The following is a 15,746-nucleotide window of genomic DNA, read 5'->3' on the forward strand; positions in this document are numbered from 1 at the left end:
GAAAGTGATCTTTTGCATGAAGTGTCTGACAACAGAGAGACTGATTGGTCAGTGGGAAACCAACTGTTTGATTGATACTCAATTTGTGGTATATCTGAACAATTTAGAGACAAGATAAGGTGTAGTAAGAATATTGTGGAAATGTCCATTGTAGGTGTAAAGATAAAAGGAGCTACTAGTAAGCAAAGCAAATTGGTAAAATCTCAGGTGCTGTTAATTTTTAGTATAGAAGACAAGACCTTTGGACATGGGTGCATAGAGATCCCTAGTCTGGAAGAAAATACACACTACATTTACAGGTTCATACAACTACATAATTAAGTGTGCTTTAGAATTTGATACATATATGCCATGTGAATAAACGAGTAGATCCTTTTACAATTTTGAAATGGGACAATGCCATTAAATATCTAGTAATTAATTTAATATTTTAGAATGCTATTAGCATTACATGCCAACGGCCTTACCACAGTGGTAACACAGGTTCCCGTCAGGTCACTGAAGTTAAGCAGTGTTAGGCTGGGGTAGCACTAGGATGGGTGGCCACCCGGTCTGCCGAGTGCTGTTGGCAAGCAGGGTGCACTCAGCCCTTGTGAGACAAACTGAGGAGCTACTTGATTGAGAAGTAGTGGCCCTGGTCTCGGAAACTGACATACGACCGAGAGAGCGGTGTGCTGACCACATGCCCCTCCATATCCACATCCAGTGATGCTTGTGGGCTGAGGATGACACGGTGGCCAGTCGGCCCTTTGGGCCTACATGGCCTGTGTGGGAGGAGTTTATTTTATTAGTGTTACATGTTATTATTATTCCTCTGTACTTTGCGAAGAATAATTAAAATTAATTGTCATGAACTGTTTTGGGTAAAGTCATAGGTGTTGGAGTAAATTGTGTGAAGATTCATTTTATTCATATGCACTGTAAATATTAGGAATAGTATCTTAAAAGTTTCATATGTGAACACTTTTTAATCCATTCTGACATGAACCCTGTTCACTTATTTTTCTCATTATAGCTAGGCAAAACATATGCTGTGAGATTTAATGGAGGCATTGAACTTACTTAGTACACAAAACAATGTTCCAGGATTCGATGTGAAAGCTAGGCAGGAAGTTACTTATCTGATGGAGCATGTGATGAGAAATCTAGGGAGGAAACTCAAAGATGTGGGTGAACCCACTCCCACACTCCTGTATGGCTGCACCCTTGCTGGCCCAGTTGACTTACAAGAGATCATAGGTGCTGGGTAATGTACTCAAGCATATGTCAACTATATCAGTCATGTAATTGAAATTTGCCAATTGTTAGCCAAGAAATTATCCGATATGAAGAATTCACAGAACTCTTTGTTTAGAAAAGTAGTCGCTGCTATGGGCAGTGTTATTCCACATAAATGTATGTTTTTTCAAGTAGGGGGATTAACTTCCCAAAACATTATGTAACTTTAAATAATGCTGTGAAAGATTGATGTTCTATGACTGATGATTTGTAATGTTCAACACAAAAATGTGAAAACTTAGAGTTCAAGAGTACATTCTATGAACCATGTTGTAAATAAGTATCAGAATCTGATCAAATTAGGTACTATTATGGTAGTAGTCACACATTTCAATGCATTTTCTTATTTCAACACTCAGTAAGTATTTTTTTTAATCAGTGATAAATGAATCTTCTAGGCTTCTATGTACATAGGTTAGTTTGTGTGAACAATTAGCAAACAGTGTGGAAGACATTTACAATTGTGATCACAAATAGAGTATATACTGTATAACCAGATGTATACATTTCTGGTTTCACACACTGATTTTGGTTCTCAAGCTACTCGATTATGTCACTATTCAAAGATATTACCCGTATCTATTCTGAGTACTGCATTAGTGTATCTCATTGGAACTTGAATTGTGTGCAAACTCATGCTTAACTCTGTTTTGAGAAACCCTAGTCATAGTGACTTTGTGTCTGTGTGTGCGCTGAGGGAGAATGTGCAACTATTGATTGAGGCTAGATACTTCCTATAATTACTCTCTACATATGATTGAACTTATTGATATATGATAATGAACTTCATTCATTTTGTTGTGTCAAAACATTTCTGCTGGTGTGTACCCAGAGTGGTTTGGATTCATAGGTCAGTCCCTACACCATAAGCATGAGCCGTAATATTTTTTCATTATCTTCTCCTTTCATGAATCAACATATCCTTACATACTCTGGTTTATGTGGCTGACTGATTTTGTGCTATACTCCGACTTGTGAATGAGTATATTCTTCTGGTCTGTACCCATCGTTGTGAATTTTTTGAGTCAGCTCACTCATCATACACTTAGGCTCTGAAATTTTTTCCTCTTTTTTGGTGACCTTGAAGGTGTGACTTTATAGATCTAAACTTGCAATTTGTAATTCTAGTAATTTACATTGTCTCTGCATGTATTTCTATAGTTTGGTGTTGTAATGTTGTAGTTTTGACTTTGTATCATTTGTCTTGTGACCGAATGTTCCACAGATCTGAAAATCTAAATGCCATGTCCTCACATATGTATAGATTATGATTTGTATAGCAGATACCTTTCTTGTATTTTCAGTAACATGTTATGTATCAGATGCTTCTATACATCTGCATTCTATCGTTTGGCATCATTTTGTACACTGTTTGGCAAACCTTATAGTAGGTCACAAAATATTGTAAACACATTGTTTCCATATTATGTGAGGGGGATATTGTAATGGACATTCTCCTCTAGTATTACTTTTCCTTGACAGTAGCAGTCAGTACCAGTAATATTTTTCAAATTTTGAACAGGTCAATATTATCTCAGCTGTTTTTCTGAAAAATTTCATGTAATTTTATACACAATATTTTATATTTTAAGCTAAAATTTGTGAGTAGGAATAATTATTTTGGATTATTGAAATTGATAAAAGTCAGCTGTCAAAGAAAAATTGTGAACCATTTGAAATATTGTTATTAGTGCAGACTGAAGAAGTTGTAAGCATTCCTCTGATGTGATTGGACATAATGATGTGTTTTGTGCAAACAATGTGATTTTGGCTTTGTTAATGTGAAAATTCAAAAGACTGTGTAATATACTAAAATGTGACAAAATAAATTAACAAAAATTCTGCAACAACAATCTTCTAAATTGTTTAGATCAGTCCAACCATGAGGACCAAAAATGTGAAAATTTCAGCTTCAAGAATCAGTCCCCTAGTCAAGAAGAACTGAAACCAGTTCTACAAGAAAAGATAAGTAAACTAAAAAGTTTATTGTAATCTTACTCCTGTCAAATCTTCAGAAAATACTTTGCTTATTATAGACAATAGCTGCAACTAGGAAGTATGGGGTAGATTACACCTTCCTGTGTGAATGATTTTGTAAGTGCAAAATTTAAAACTTCAGCTTTACTTTTGCTATCTTCTATTGCCACACCAGACTTGTTAACAAGTGACTGGATAGAAGTTGTTGACCTGCCTAACAATTTTACATAGGACCAGAATTTTCTCATGTTCTCAGGAAGATATTTCCTATGTTATGAAAGTGGAAGTTGTATCCTTTGCACATTGATATTCTTACAGACAAACGAGTTTCTACTAATTCGTGCATTCTTTTTTGAACCAAGAGTGTAACACTCTCTGCTTCATCATTATTTTCTGAATTTTGTTATTAAACCATTTTGGATCTTTTCCATCCTTAAAGCATCTAGTCAGCAAATACTTACTATGGAAAATTTATAATCACTAGCACCTAGAGATGAAAATAAAATGTGAGTAGATTAATAGAGTGTTAGCTTTATGTCAAGAGAAGTGTACTGATCAGGTATTGCAAAGGTTCAATGTGGCAGACTGTAAGCTGTAAAAACTTCTATTTAAACTAAACTTAATTTTAATCTATATTTTATTGGTTCTTTGTCTACAAAGGAAGTTTGTTCAAAAGACTTTGGACAAATCAGGTTATAAGTATATAGGTGAAAGTGATTCTATGCATTATATATAAAAACAAAGATGAGGTGACTTACCGAACAAAAGCGCTGGCAGGTCGATAGACACACAAACAAACACAAACACACACACAAAATTCAAGCTTTCGCAACAAACTGTTGCCTCATCAGGAAAGAGGGAAGGAGAGGGGAAGACGAAAGGAAGTGGGTTTTAAGGGAGAGGGTAAGGAGTCATTCCAATCCCGGGAGCGGAAAGACTTACCTTAGGGGGAAAAAAGGACAGGTATACACTCGCACACACGCACATATCCATCCACACATACAGACACAAGCAGACATATTTAAATATGTCTGCTTGTGTCTGTATGTGTGGATGGATATGTGCGTGTGTGCGAGTGTATACCTGTCCTTTTTTCCCCCTAAGGTAAGTCTTTCCGCTCCCGGGATTGGAATGACTCCTTACCCTCTCCCTTAAAACCCACTTCCTTTCGTCTTCCCCTCTCCTTCCCTCTTTCCTGATGAGGCAACAGTTTGTTGCGAAAGCTTGAATTTTGTGTGTGTGTTTGTGTTTGTTTGTGTGTCTATCGACCTGCCAGCGCTTTTGTTCGGTAAGTCACCTCATCTTTGTTTTTATATATAATTTTTCCCACGTGGAATGTTTCCTTCCAATATATTGATTCTATGCATTCATATTTAAAATTACGTATAGCACACATTATACATTTACATAAAATAAATGAAAGGCAACCACTCTCCTACAGCTGACTGATGTGTGGTGCAGAGAATCACACAACAGAAGACAGTAGTTGCATTAGCTTTTGAGCTCTTTCACTTTCTCTAGTAGAAGTACCCACATTCACCCAAACAGACACTTAAACATACACACCCTATTTTTATTCTTTCACAAGCTCAACACTTTCTCTCCCTCCCGCTTCAGCTGGCCCTCCTCAACACAGTGTGCTACCTTCCTTCACATTCACCTCCTCTGTGCTGATGGTTCTGTCCACAACTCTGTCCACATTAATTAAACCCACCAAAACAGTACCTGCAATTTGTCAGCTGCCATCCCTTCCACATCACAATATACCTTCCATACAACTGGTCACCTAGAGACTGCATATCTGCAGTGACAACAGCTCCCTAGCCCAGTATGCTGAATGTCTCATAAAGGCCTTCACAGGCAGGCATTACCCACAGACCTACTTCAAAAACAGATTTCCCATGTCATATACCCAAACACCCCCAAATCCTCCCACCTCCCCCAAGTACCAGCTACAAAGGAGTGCTCCGTTCATCACCAAAATTTCACAACTGCACCAAATCATTTGTCAGATCTTTGGTTATCTATCATCATGCCCTGAAATGAGAAACATACTACCCAAAAGCCTTCCCACCCCTCCTAAAGTGATGTTCCATCACTGACCCAGCCTCCACAAATTCCTAGTCCATCCTTTTGCCACTCCCAACCCCAACCCCTTGCCACAGAGTTCATATCTCTGTGGAAGACCCAAGTACAAGACTTGCCCAATCTATCTGCGCAGCAATTACTATTCCAGTCCTGTCATGGGCTTCTGCTACCCCATCAGATGCCAGGCCATCTGTGAAAGCAGCCATGTCTTATACCAGCTCCACTGCAGTCGTCACTCATCTTTTTATATTGGTATGACCAATTTCCATCCAAAGCACTGGATAGGTTCATTCGTTTGTTTGGAAGGGGAGGGTGACAGTGTTTGCCAACTTTCAGCTGCTCAGCGATGACAAAATTGAGGAACACTCCCTACAATCTTTCTCGAACAATTTTACAGACACTATTTCGTAAAAAAAAATCATTTTTGCATTACTTATAGCTTTATATGTCAGGTTCATGATGATGTGCCCATCATTTCATTACTGGTTACAGTTATTCTGATATTTACATGGAAGTGAGACACCTTTGTCCTTTCCAATCCTTACCCACAATTCCTTGATGCTTGCACCCTCACACTGGCCATCCAGAAATACTACCCCAATGCCCCCATCTCCCTTCTAATTCTTCGCAAGGACTCGGTCCTCATTAAATCCCCCAATGCTTCCTTCCACTCTGATCTCCTCTCCCGCATCCCACGTATCCAATTTGGCCAACGTGCAACCCTCACCCCCTACCAGACCCCATCCTCTCCCCATCAGCCTCAACCTCCCTGTCCGCCAACCTTCACCGCTGTGATCACGGAGCTTAGCCCCGTGGTCACAGAGGGTGAGGTGTTGGCGGAACTCAACTCCCGGCCCAACATTGAAATCCGCTCAGCCCATCGCATCTTTAATGACACCGGGCAGACTTGTCTAATGTGGATATTCACCGAATCCTCCTCCTCCATTGACCGCCTCCTCATTGAGGGAGCCCTCATATACAATCGCCATCATAAGGTGGACCCCTCCCGTTCCCCAGTCCAATCCTACCGCTGCCAACGCTGCTCCGCCGTTTTTGTCTCCCTCAACCTCAAAAAGGCCTACGACCGAGTCTGGCATCCTGGTATCCTGTTTAAACTCCAAACCTATGCCCTTCCTGTCAACTACATCCATCTGATGGCCTCCTTCCTCTCCCGCCCCCCCTCCTATGTTACCATCACTGCCTGCAAGAATCTCCCTACCTGTCCCCACTGAAAAGCTTCCCACTTCCTCAACAACTGCCCCAACCTCACCCCCCCCCTCTTGCAACACCTGTAACAAACCACATCCTACCTACTCCTCGAAGTGTAAAGTGAAACCTCCTCCAGTCACCCCTGAGCTCACCATCCCTGTCCGTCCTGTTGATGACCCCATCCACCCCAACAACTTGCTCTGCCCTCTGCCTACTGCAGAGGACATCATCCGTTTCATCACCATTGTGCTCAAAAACATCCTCCCCTTCCAGTGCTCCCACACCCTTTCCCAAATCGCGCTGCCCATTCCATCTTACCACCTATGCCACCTACTCCCACAACCAGGCCCACTTCACCTTCACCCCCCTCACCACCCGCGTCTAACTCTTCCCTCCCATGCTACAACAACCCTACCATATCCTGTACCACAATATTTGCTCCCTGCCCACCCACAAACACCTTTTCCCCCCACACCCTCCATTAGCACCGCGTGGATGCCTTTGTCCTAAATGAAACCTTCCTTCAACCCCGTATCTCCACAGCTCCTTACACCCTTCACCAAACCGATAACCTGTATCCTCTGGCGCGTAGCGGAGTTGCTATAGGCCACCTCAAGCATCTCCCTGTCCGGACCCAACCTCTTCTTAACAATCCTGCCGAGCACCTCACCCTCAGCCTCTTCTTCCTCACCCTTACCATCATGTGTGTCACCATTTATGTCCGCCCTTGCACCACCATCCCATACGATTTCCTGGCCCACATTGACCGCACCTTCTCCACCTATGTGGTTCCTGCTGACCTCAAGATCCACAGCCGTGATCCTGCCGACCTCCAGCGGTGGCATCGGTTTATCACCACCCTCCAGGGAGACCTGGTTCCCCTCCCCCAGCACACCCATCCCGAATCCAACACCACTCCCGATGTGGTCCTTGCCTCTCCCAACCTTCTTGGGCGTGTCACCGCAGATGTCCTTGACCTCATTGGCAGTGACCATGCTCCTATCCTCCTCACTATCTCTAGTGGTCACCATCCCCGCCTTGCCCTCGCCCCGACATTCCTCCTAAACTTGTCCATGATTACTCCCATGCCAACTGGGATGCCTACCGGAACACCATTCACACCCAGGTTGAAGGCCACGACCTTACCCTCCAATCTCCTGATGACATCTCTTGCAATGCTGCCTTCCTGCACCAGACCTTGTCTGACGTCGTCGCCACCCATATCCCCACCAAAGCCATCCACCCTCACCGCCTTGCCCTGCTCCACAGGCCGTCCTTCTCCTTTGAGAGTCCCACCGCCTCTACCCCTCTTTTCTCCGCACTTGTGACCGGGACACACTTACCCGCCACTGGCAATTACGACGACACATCTGCAACCTGCTTACTGCGAAGAAACATCGTGTCTGGCGCCAGACATGTACACAACTCAACACCACACTCCCAATAAACTCTTCCAAGTATTGGTCTGCTTTCCATTGCCTTACTGGGAACCGCCCTACCCCCCAGTACCCTCTCCTCCTTGATGACCGTCCCTTTCCTGACAACCTCAGTGAGGCCAACCACTTTGCCTCTCACCTCTCTGATGTTTTTTCCATCCCAGATGATCCCCACTTTGATTATTCCCTCTTCCCTGACAGCATGGACAGTACGAATACCTCTGTTCCTTCCCTTGCTCCTAGCTTCCAGTACCTGGGCTACACACCACCATCTGAACTTAACACTCCCATCACTATTCAGGACATCAGCATAACACTCCGCACCAAATGCAACACTGCTCCCGGCCACAACCACATTACCTACCGCCACCTCAAACACTGCCCTCCCTCCTTCCTTTCAGCGCTTGCCACCCTCTACAATGTCATCCTCGCCACTGGCTTCTACGCCAACCTGTGGAAAACCTCCCGTATCCTGATGTTCTCCAAACCCAACAAGCCTCCATCTGATGCCTCTTCCTATTGTCCTATCTGTCTCACATTGGAGTTCAGCAAGCTCTTGGAATCCATCCTGATCCTGCGCATCCGTCACCACCTCCACCAAAACCACCTCCTCCCCAACACCGAATGTAGCTTTCGACCTTCCTTCTCTGACGATGACCACCTCCTCCACCTCACTCATCTCCTCTCCCTCCAGCTTAACTCCCGTCGCTCCGCCATTTTTGTCTCCCTCGACGTCGAAAAGGCCTACAACCGTGTCTGGCATCCTGGTGTCCTGTTTAAATTCCAAACCTATGCCCTTCCTGTCAACTACATCCATCTGATGGCCTCCTTCCTCTCCTGCCGCCCTTCCTATGTTACCATACATAATGCCAATTCCCACACCTTCTACCCCTCTGCAGGTGTGCCCCAGGGCTCTGTCCTCTCCCCTCTCCTCTACCTCCTGTACAGATATGCCCCAATCCCCCCCCCCCCCACCCCCGGCCCCTTCTCCAGTACACCTCTTGCAATATGTCGATAACACCGCATTCCTCACCCTCGCTCCTACCCTCCAACGGTCTCAATGCCTTCTCCAGAATCACCTTGACCTTTATGCCGCATGGTGTAACCAGTGGCTCCTGAAAATCAATCCTTCCAAGACCTAGGCAATCATTGTAGGTCATACCACTCTCTCCTTCCGGCTCCTGGATTTCTCCCCTACCGTCTGCACCCGTCCTGTCCACCTCACCCCCACCCTCACCTACCGTGGCCTCACCATTGACCATCACCTTACCTGGATCCCTCATCTCTGCTCCATCCAATCCAAAGCCCACAACTGCCTCTGACTCCTCAAACTCCTCTCTGGCCGGACATAGGGGTTGCACCCCTCTACCATCCTCCACACCTACAAATCCTTAATCCATCCCATCCTCTGTTATGCCACTCCTGCCTGGATATCTGCCCCCCCTCCCCCCAAATTCTATAAGCCCCTCCAGATCCTTGAGCGTCATGCACTCCGCCTCACCTTCCGTATATGCCTCCCGTCCCTCACGCGGATCCTCTATGATCTCATTCCTTTCTGCCATCTGCTCCTATTCCTCGAACATTTCTGCATACTCTACACCTCCCGCTGCCTTGATCCCCCTCACCCCCTGGTTGCTCCTCTCCTCTCCCATCCCTGCCCCCTGCCATGTGTTCACTGTTGTGTCCCCCTACCCTCCATCTCTCCATCTCTACACCCTTCATCTCCCTTCCCAAGGTGGCTTCCATCAACTCCCCCCTCCCGGATGTGCCCTCTCTCCCTCCATATATCCCTCCTATCAAGTCTGATCCTCATCCCCCCCTCCTTTCCTCCGTCCTTTCCCTGAGCTCACTCTTCCCCCCCCCCCCCTTCCATCCGTCTTTCTCCCCGCCAAACCTCTCCCTACCTCCCTTCTCCCCTCCCCCCCCCAAGTCCTTTTGTATTCCCCTCCTCTGCCTTCCTCAATCCCTGTCTCAGCTGCCCAGCACCCCCCACCCCTCTTATGGGTCCTCATCCTCCATTGGCTCCTTTCCTCCCTCCTCCCCTTCGCTTTTCCTTTCATTCCCCCCCTTTTTTTCCATCATTTGTCCAGTTTCCTCCCACCTGCTCTCGGCTGTGGTATGTCACATTTGCCAACTTTTTAGTGCGGTGTTCCAGTGAATGTTCAGTGTTGTTTCATCTTTCTAGTGTTGCGAATAGAAACGATGCTGTTGCTGGGTCTTTTGCGAATAGAAACCAGACTGTCACCGTGTTTTTTAATTGTCTGTCTATTATTTTACCTGTCTGCTTTGTATGTATTTTATTCGCATCATCATCCCTTTGTTCTCTGTTTTAAGTTCCATGATTTCTCTTTCGCCATGTTCCCATTTAAGTCTCTGATTTTATCACCTGTTTTTATTATTTATTCTCTTCATCTTTTTAACAAAGTCTGTAGGCTGAGGAGCAGTATACTACACTGCTGCCAGCCTGCCCCCCTTCGGGGAGAATCAAAATTCAATAAAGAAAAAAACAATATTAGATCCCTCCTGAGTTGTGATGTCTCTCACTCTGAAGCAGGAGATCATCGAAGAGCTCCCAAAACCAGCTGCTCTTCACCAACACCTGCTGGTTGAGCAGGTGAATGCTAGATGACCTCAGATAGCAGCATATCTACATCGCCTCCAGGATGTCCATGAATCTGCCTTTTTGAGCCTTGTGCAACAATTTGATACCCAACCTCATAGAGGAGAGGGAGGTTGGGAGCCAAGCTGTTGCATAAGGCTGAGAAAGCCAGATTGATGGACCATCTGAAGGAAATATACTACCATTCGAGGTCAACTGGCATTCAACTGCTCAATGAGCAGGTGTTGGTGAAGAGCAGCTGGTTTTGGGAGCTCTTCGATTATCTCCTGCTTTGGGGCAAGAGATGTCATGATCCAGGAGGGATGTAATATGGGAATTTCAGTCTGCCTTTAAAAAGACAACACTTTGCTTGGTGGTATGTGAGAACATAACTTATTATTATTATTAGTGGATCATTTTGTCTTCCAGTTTGTTGGAGCTATCCAATTGTACAGGGTGGTCCAAAAGTCTGGAAACACCCTCATAAAATTCAAATGGAGTAGCAAACAAGGAAACAGAGTCCCTACACATGAGGAACAGGAAGGGGGAAACTTTATAGGCTATGCCACCAACATGGCGGCCATCTTTAAAGCCGCCATCTTGGATTCAACTCCAAAATTTCAAATGGGAATGAGGTCATGTGACATATCAAACAGATAGAGAATTTAACCAAAAAAACAACGCCGTTATTATTTTAAACATAGCTTTATTCATTCTCGGGTTATAGCCAGTTACATGTGGCAGCGGTGGGATGCTCGGTAGCATGTGTGTTGTGTGCCGAAGAGACATTACGCCTATGTTACACAGTCCCGAGAGACCACCAAACGTCATAGGAATGGCTCGATATGTTTTCCATTATGTTGGATTGTTAATGCTATCCTCCGAACCCAGTCCTGATGAACTTTAACCAACACATCTGGCTGAATTTGACCACACACGTCAACAATGTGCTGCTTTAGACAATGCAAATTCTGTATTTTCACAGAATAAACCAGTGCTTTGACATGACGCCAAAGATAAAAATCCATAGGAGTCAAATCTGGTGAACGTGGTGGCCACTCCACAGCACCCCTATGACGAATCCACTTATGAGGGAACTGCACATCCAGGTATGCTCGCACATTGTGCCTATAATGTGGTGGGGCTCCATCATGCTGGAAGAATTCCGGAAATGTCCCGTCCTCCGTTAACAACGAGGGAAACACGTTTTCATCCAACAACCTCAGGTAACCGTTGGCTGTTAACGTTCCATCAATAAAAAAAGGTCCAACGATTTTGGTACCCCACACACCACACCAGACCATCACTTTTTGTGAGTTGATCGTTTTGGAAGTATCAATCCAGTGCGGATTTGTGTCGGACCAGTATCGGTGATTCTGCTTGTTCACTTCACCATTGATAAAGAAATTGGCTTCATCACTGAACAGCACCTGATAGGGGAAACGTGGATTTATCTGCAGCTGCTGTGTGACCCAGTCTGTGAACTGTACCCAACAGTCTGGGTCATCCTTGTTCAGGTGTTGAAGCAGCTGAATTTTGTACGGGTGCTATTTGTGCTACGATAAAATTCGCAGTGTGGAGGTACAGTTAACCCCACATTCTTGTGAAAGGCGACCAGTAATCCGTTGCGGAGTCTTGCTAAATGATACCAACACGCTCACTGTTGTTGCTTCATCGGCGGATTTTGGTCTTCCAGCCTTAGGTTTATCTGTGACAGAACTTGTTGCTCGGAATTTGGCCAAAAGCTTGGCAACTGCGCTGTGAGTGATGGGCTGTCTGGTTGGGTGACGACTGTTGAAAGCCTCAGCAATGACCCGTGTACTTCTTTCTCCTGATATCAAGATGATTTCAATGCGTTCTTCGTGTGTTAAGGACATTTTGTAACCTGTAAATAAAGGAACAATGATTAAAACGTTGGCATGAGTAAATGATACCTAACAGTTAAACACATGCAACATATCAGACATGGGATAGTCACTTTGCACCATTTCAGACTCCATTTTATGACTTCTCAGTACGTAATATTCACGCTGCCGAGCGTCCGACTGCTGCCGCAAGTAATTGGCTATAACCCGAGAATGAATAAAGCTATGTTTAAAATAACGACGGCATTGTTTTTCTGGTGAAATTCTCTATCTGTTTGATATGTCACATGACCACATTCCCATTTGAAATTTTGCAGTTGAATCCAAGATGGCGGCTTTAAAGATGGCCGCCAAGTTGGTAGCATAGCCTATAAAGTTTCCCCCTTCCCGTTCCTCGTGTATAGGGACTCTGTTTCCTTGTTTGCTACTCCATTTGGATTTTATCAGGGTGTTTCCGGACTTTTGGACCACCCTGTATATCTAGTTTACTCCCAAACAAGTAAATCACTATTCAGTTTTTATCCTTAAATGTTAGCTATAACACCAGATTCTTTTACTGTCTTCCTGCAAACAACAGAACACAGTTGGAGCTACATTGTATGTTTATGTACAAAATTTTACATCAGTAGAGGGTTTGTATGTTTTCTTAGATGTACCTGGTTAAATCATCCTTTTCATGTTGATTTTTATTGCTTTACTATGATATTAAAGCTCTGTCAGTGAATAATTACTGCAATCAGCAACACTTTCATTCAATTTAGTTCCTATTGTGAACTTTGCACCCAGGATGTGTAAATGCCCTGAGACTACTATTGATAATATCTTAGTACACAAATCTAGCAAAAAAAGTAATATCGCAAAACCAATAATAAATGGGGTATCTGATCATGACATGCAGCATCTTGTGTTAAATGTTGAAACTTGTCAGGATAAAAAATCTGTTAAATCTGAGTACAGGAGTGTAATAAATCTGTTAAAAACTGAGAATTTTAGGAGATTGCTCAAAGACATGAACTGAATAGATGTTTACAATACTTCTGACTCAAATGGAAAATACAAAGCATTCCTTAACAAAGTTACTTCCACTTTTGAAAATTGTTTTCCCCTAAAGGTAATTCAAATCAAAGAGAAATAAAAAAATAAACCATGGATTACACAAGGAATGAAGATATCATGTGGGAGGAAAAGGAGACTGTATCTACTATCTAGGAACAGGTCTGATGTTAGCATTGTCATGCATTACTAAGAATACTGCAAAATATTGAAGCAATTAATCCAGAGCTCAAAGCAGCTTGATTACAAGAAAAAGATAATTATATCAGGCACCAAAATAAAAACAGTATGGGATACAGTGAAGACAGAGACAGGTGGGGCCAAAAAAGAAGAGGAACAGATAGCTCTAAAAATAAATGAGACATTGGTAACAAGTGCATGTAGTGTGCAAATCTCTTAAACAAGTACTTTGTTTCTGTTACTGGCAGACAAGGGTTAGCAGGTTCAGTGAACAGTGCAATGGACTATCTGAGACCTGTCTTTAAATATAACTTCAGTAAAATGGAAATCACACTCACATCTCCCAAAGAAGTAGCACCCATCATAAAATCCTTACAATCTAAGTATTCTATTGGATATAATAACACGTCAATGAAGTTAATCAAAGAACACTCCTCTGAGTTGAGTTCTATCTTAAATTATTTGCTTAATCAATCCCTTATCAGTGCAATGTTTGCAGACTGGCTAAAACATGTTTAATTTAAGCCTCTTTACAAGAAGAGTGATAAAGAGACACCATCAAACTACTGACTGGCTTCACTTTTCCTGGCTTTTTCAAAAATATTTGAAAAGGTTGTGTTCAAGTGTCTCCTTAAGCATTTGACTGCAAATAGTATATTGTCCAAGTCACAGTTTGGATTTATTAAGGATTCTGATATAGAGAAGGCTATTTACACTTATAGTGGGAATGTATTTAATTCATCAGACAATAAATCAGAGGCTTTTGGCATTTTTTGTGGCCTGTCAAAAGCCTTTGACTGTGTGACTCACAGCATTCTCTTAAGCAAATTAGAAAATTATGGTGTCCCCGACAATGCTACAATGCTACAAAGTGTGTCATTGTGAAATGCCACTGTAGCAGGCATTCAGTCTTCATATGATTGGGAATTAATGACATATGATGTTCCTCAAGGTTCCATCTTGGGTCCATTGCTTTTTCTTGTGTACATAAAAGACCTCTCATCTATTACGTTGCCATGTGCTAAGTCTGTTTTGCTTGCAGATGATACAAACATTGCAATAAGTAGCAAGTCAAGTACAGATTTATAAATGGCTGCTAATCAGATTTTCACTGACATTAATAAATGGTTTAAAGCTAATTCACTGTCAATAAGCTTTCAAAAGATGCACTACATGCAGTTCAGAATCTGTAAGAGATTTCCTTCCAGCATGTGTATAACATACAAAGAAATACGTGTCAAAAAGGTAGACAGTGTTAAATTTCTGGGATTATAAATCGATAATAAATTCAGTTGGGAAGGGCATACCACAGAACTGCTGAAGCACCTAAACAAATCTGTATTTGAGGTGAGAATGATGTCAGATGTAGGAGATATAAACACAAAAAAAATTGCATACTTTGCTTGCTTTCATTCTTTTCTGTCATACAGAATCATATTCTGGGGTAGCTCATCAAATCAAGCAAAAATTTTTAGCATGCGAAGGGATGTAATAAGAATCATTTGCGGTGTAAATTCAAGAACATCATGTAGAAACCTGTTCAAGGAATTTTGTATTCTGACCACTGCTTCTCAGTATATTTATTCTTTAATGAAATTTGTTGAAAGTAATATATCTCTACTTCCAACTAATAGCTCAATACATAGTATCAATACTAGGAATAACGACAATCTACATAAAGATCTAAATCACTTACCTTGGTCCAAAAATGGATCCAATATTCAGGAACACACATTTTCGATAAATTTCCAGCAACAATTAAAAACTTGGTTACAGATAAAGCATGGTTTAAACAGAGTTTGAAAGACTTTTTGATAGGCAACTCCCTCTACTCTCTAGATGAATATCTTGACAGGGACTGTTAGACAAGCTTAAGTAAACATCTCTGTTAAATTACAGTTTTGGCAGCACTTGGTCACAACAGTTTGTGTGTGATAAATTTATTAAAACAGCATATCAGTGTTTCTTTCTGGCAGTGTATTAATTCTTTAAATATTAGCAGTTCCAGTTTACTGTAATGTATTCACCTATTTTGTCAGTCTCCTGACAAATTATCAGCGT

General features: G+C 42.7%; 1 pseudogene; it reads left to right on the top strand.

The window, feature by feature from the left end:
• The first annotated feature begins 453 nt into the window (after window positions 1-453).
• On the top strand, window positions 454-571 carry LOC126417437 (5S ribosomal RNA; annotated as a pseudogene).
• Window positions 572-15,746: the final 15,175 nt, after the last annotated feature.

Source organism: Schistocerca serialis, chromosome 8 (genome assembly GCF_023864345.2).
Source record: "Schistocerca serialis cubense isolate TAMUIC-IGC-003099 chromosome 8, iqSchSeri2.2, whole genome shotgun sequence".
In the NCBI taxonomy this organism is placed as follows: domain Eukaryota; kingdom Metazoa; phylum Arthropoda; class Insecta; order Orthoptera; family Acrididae; genus Schistocerca; species Schistocerca serialis.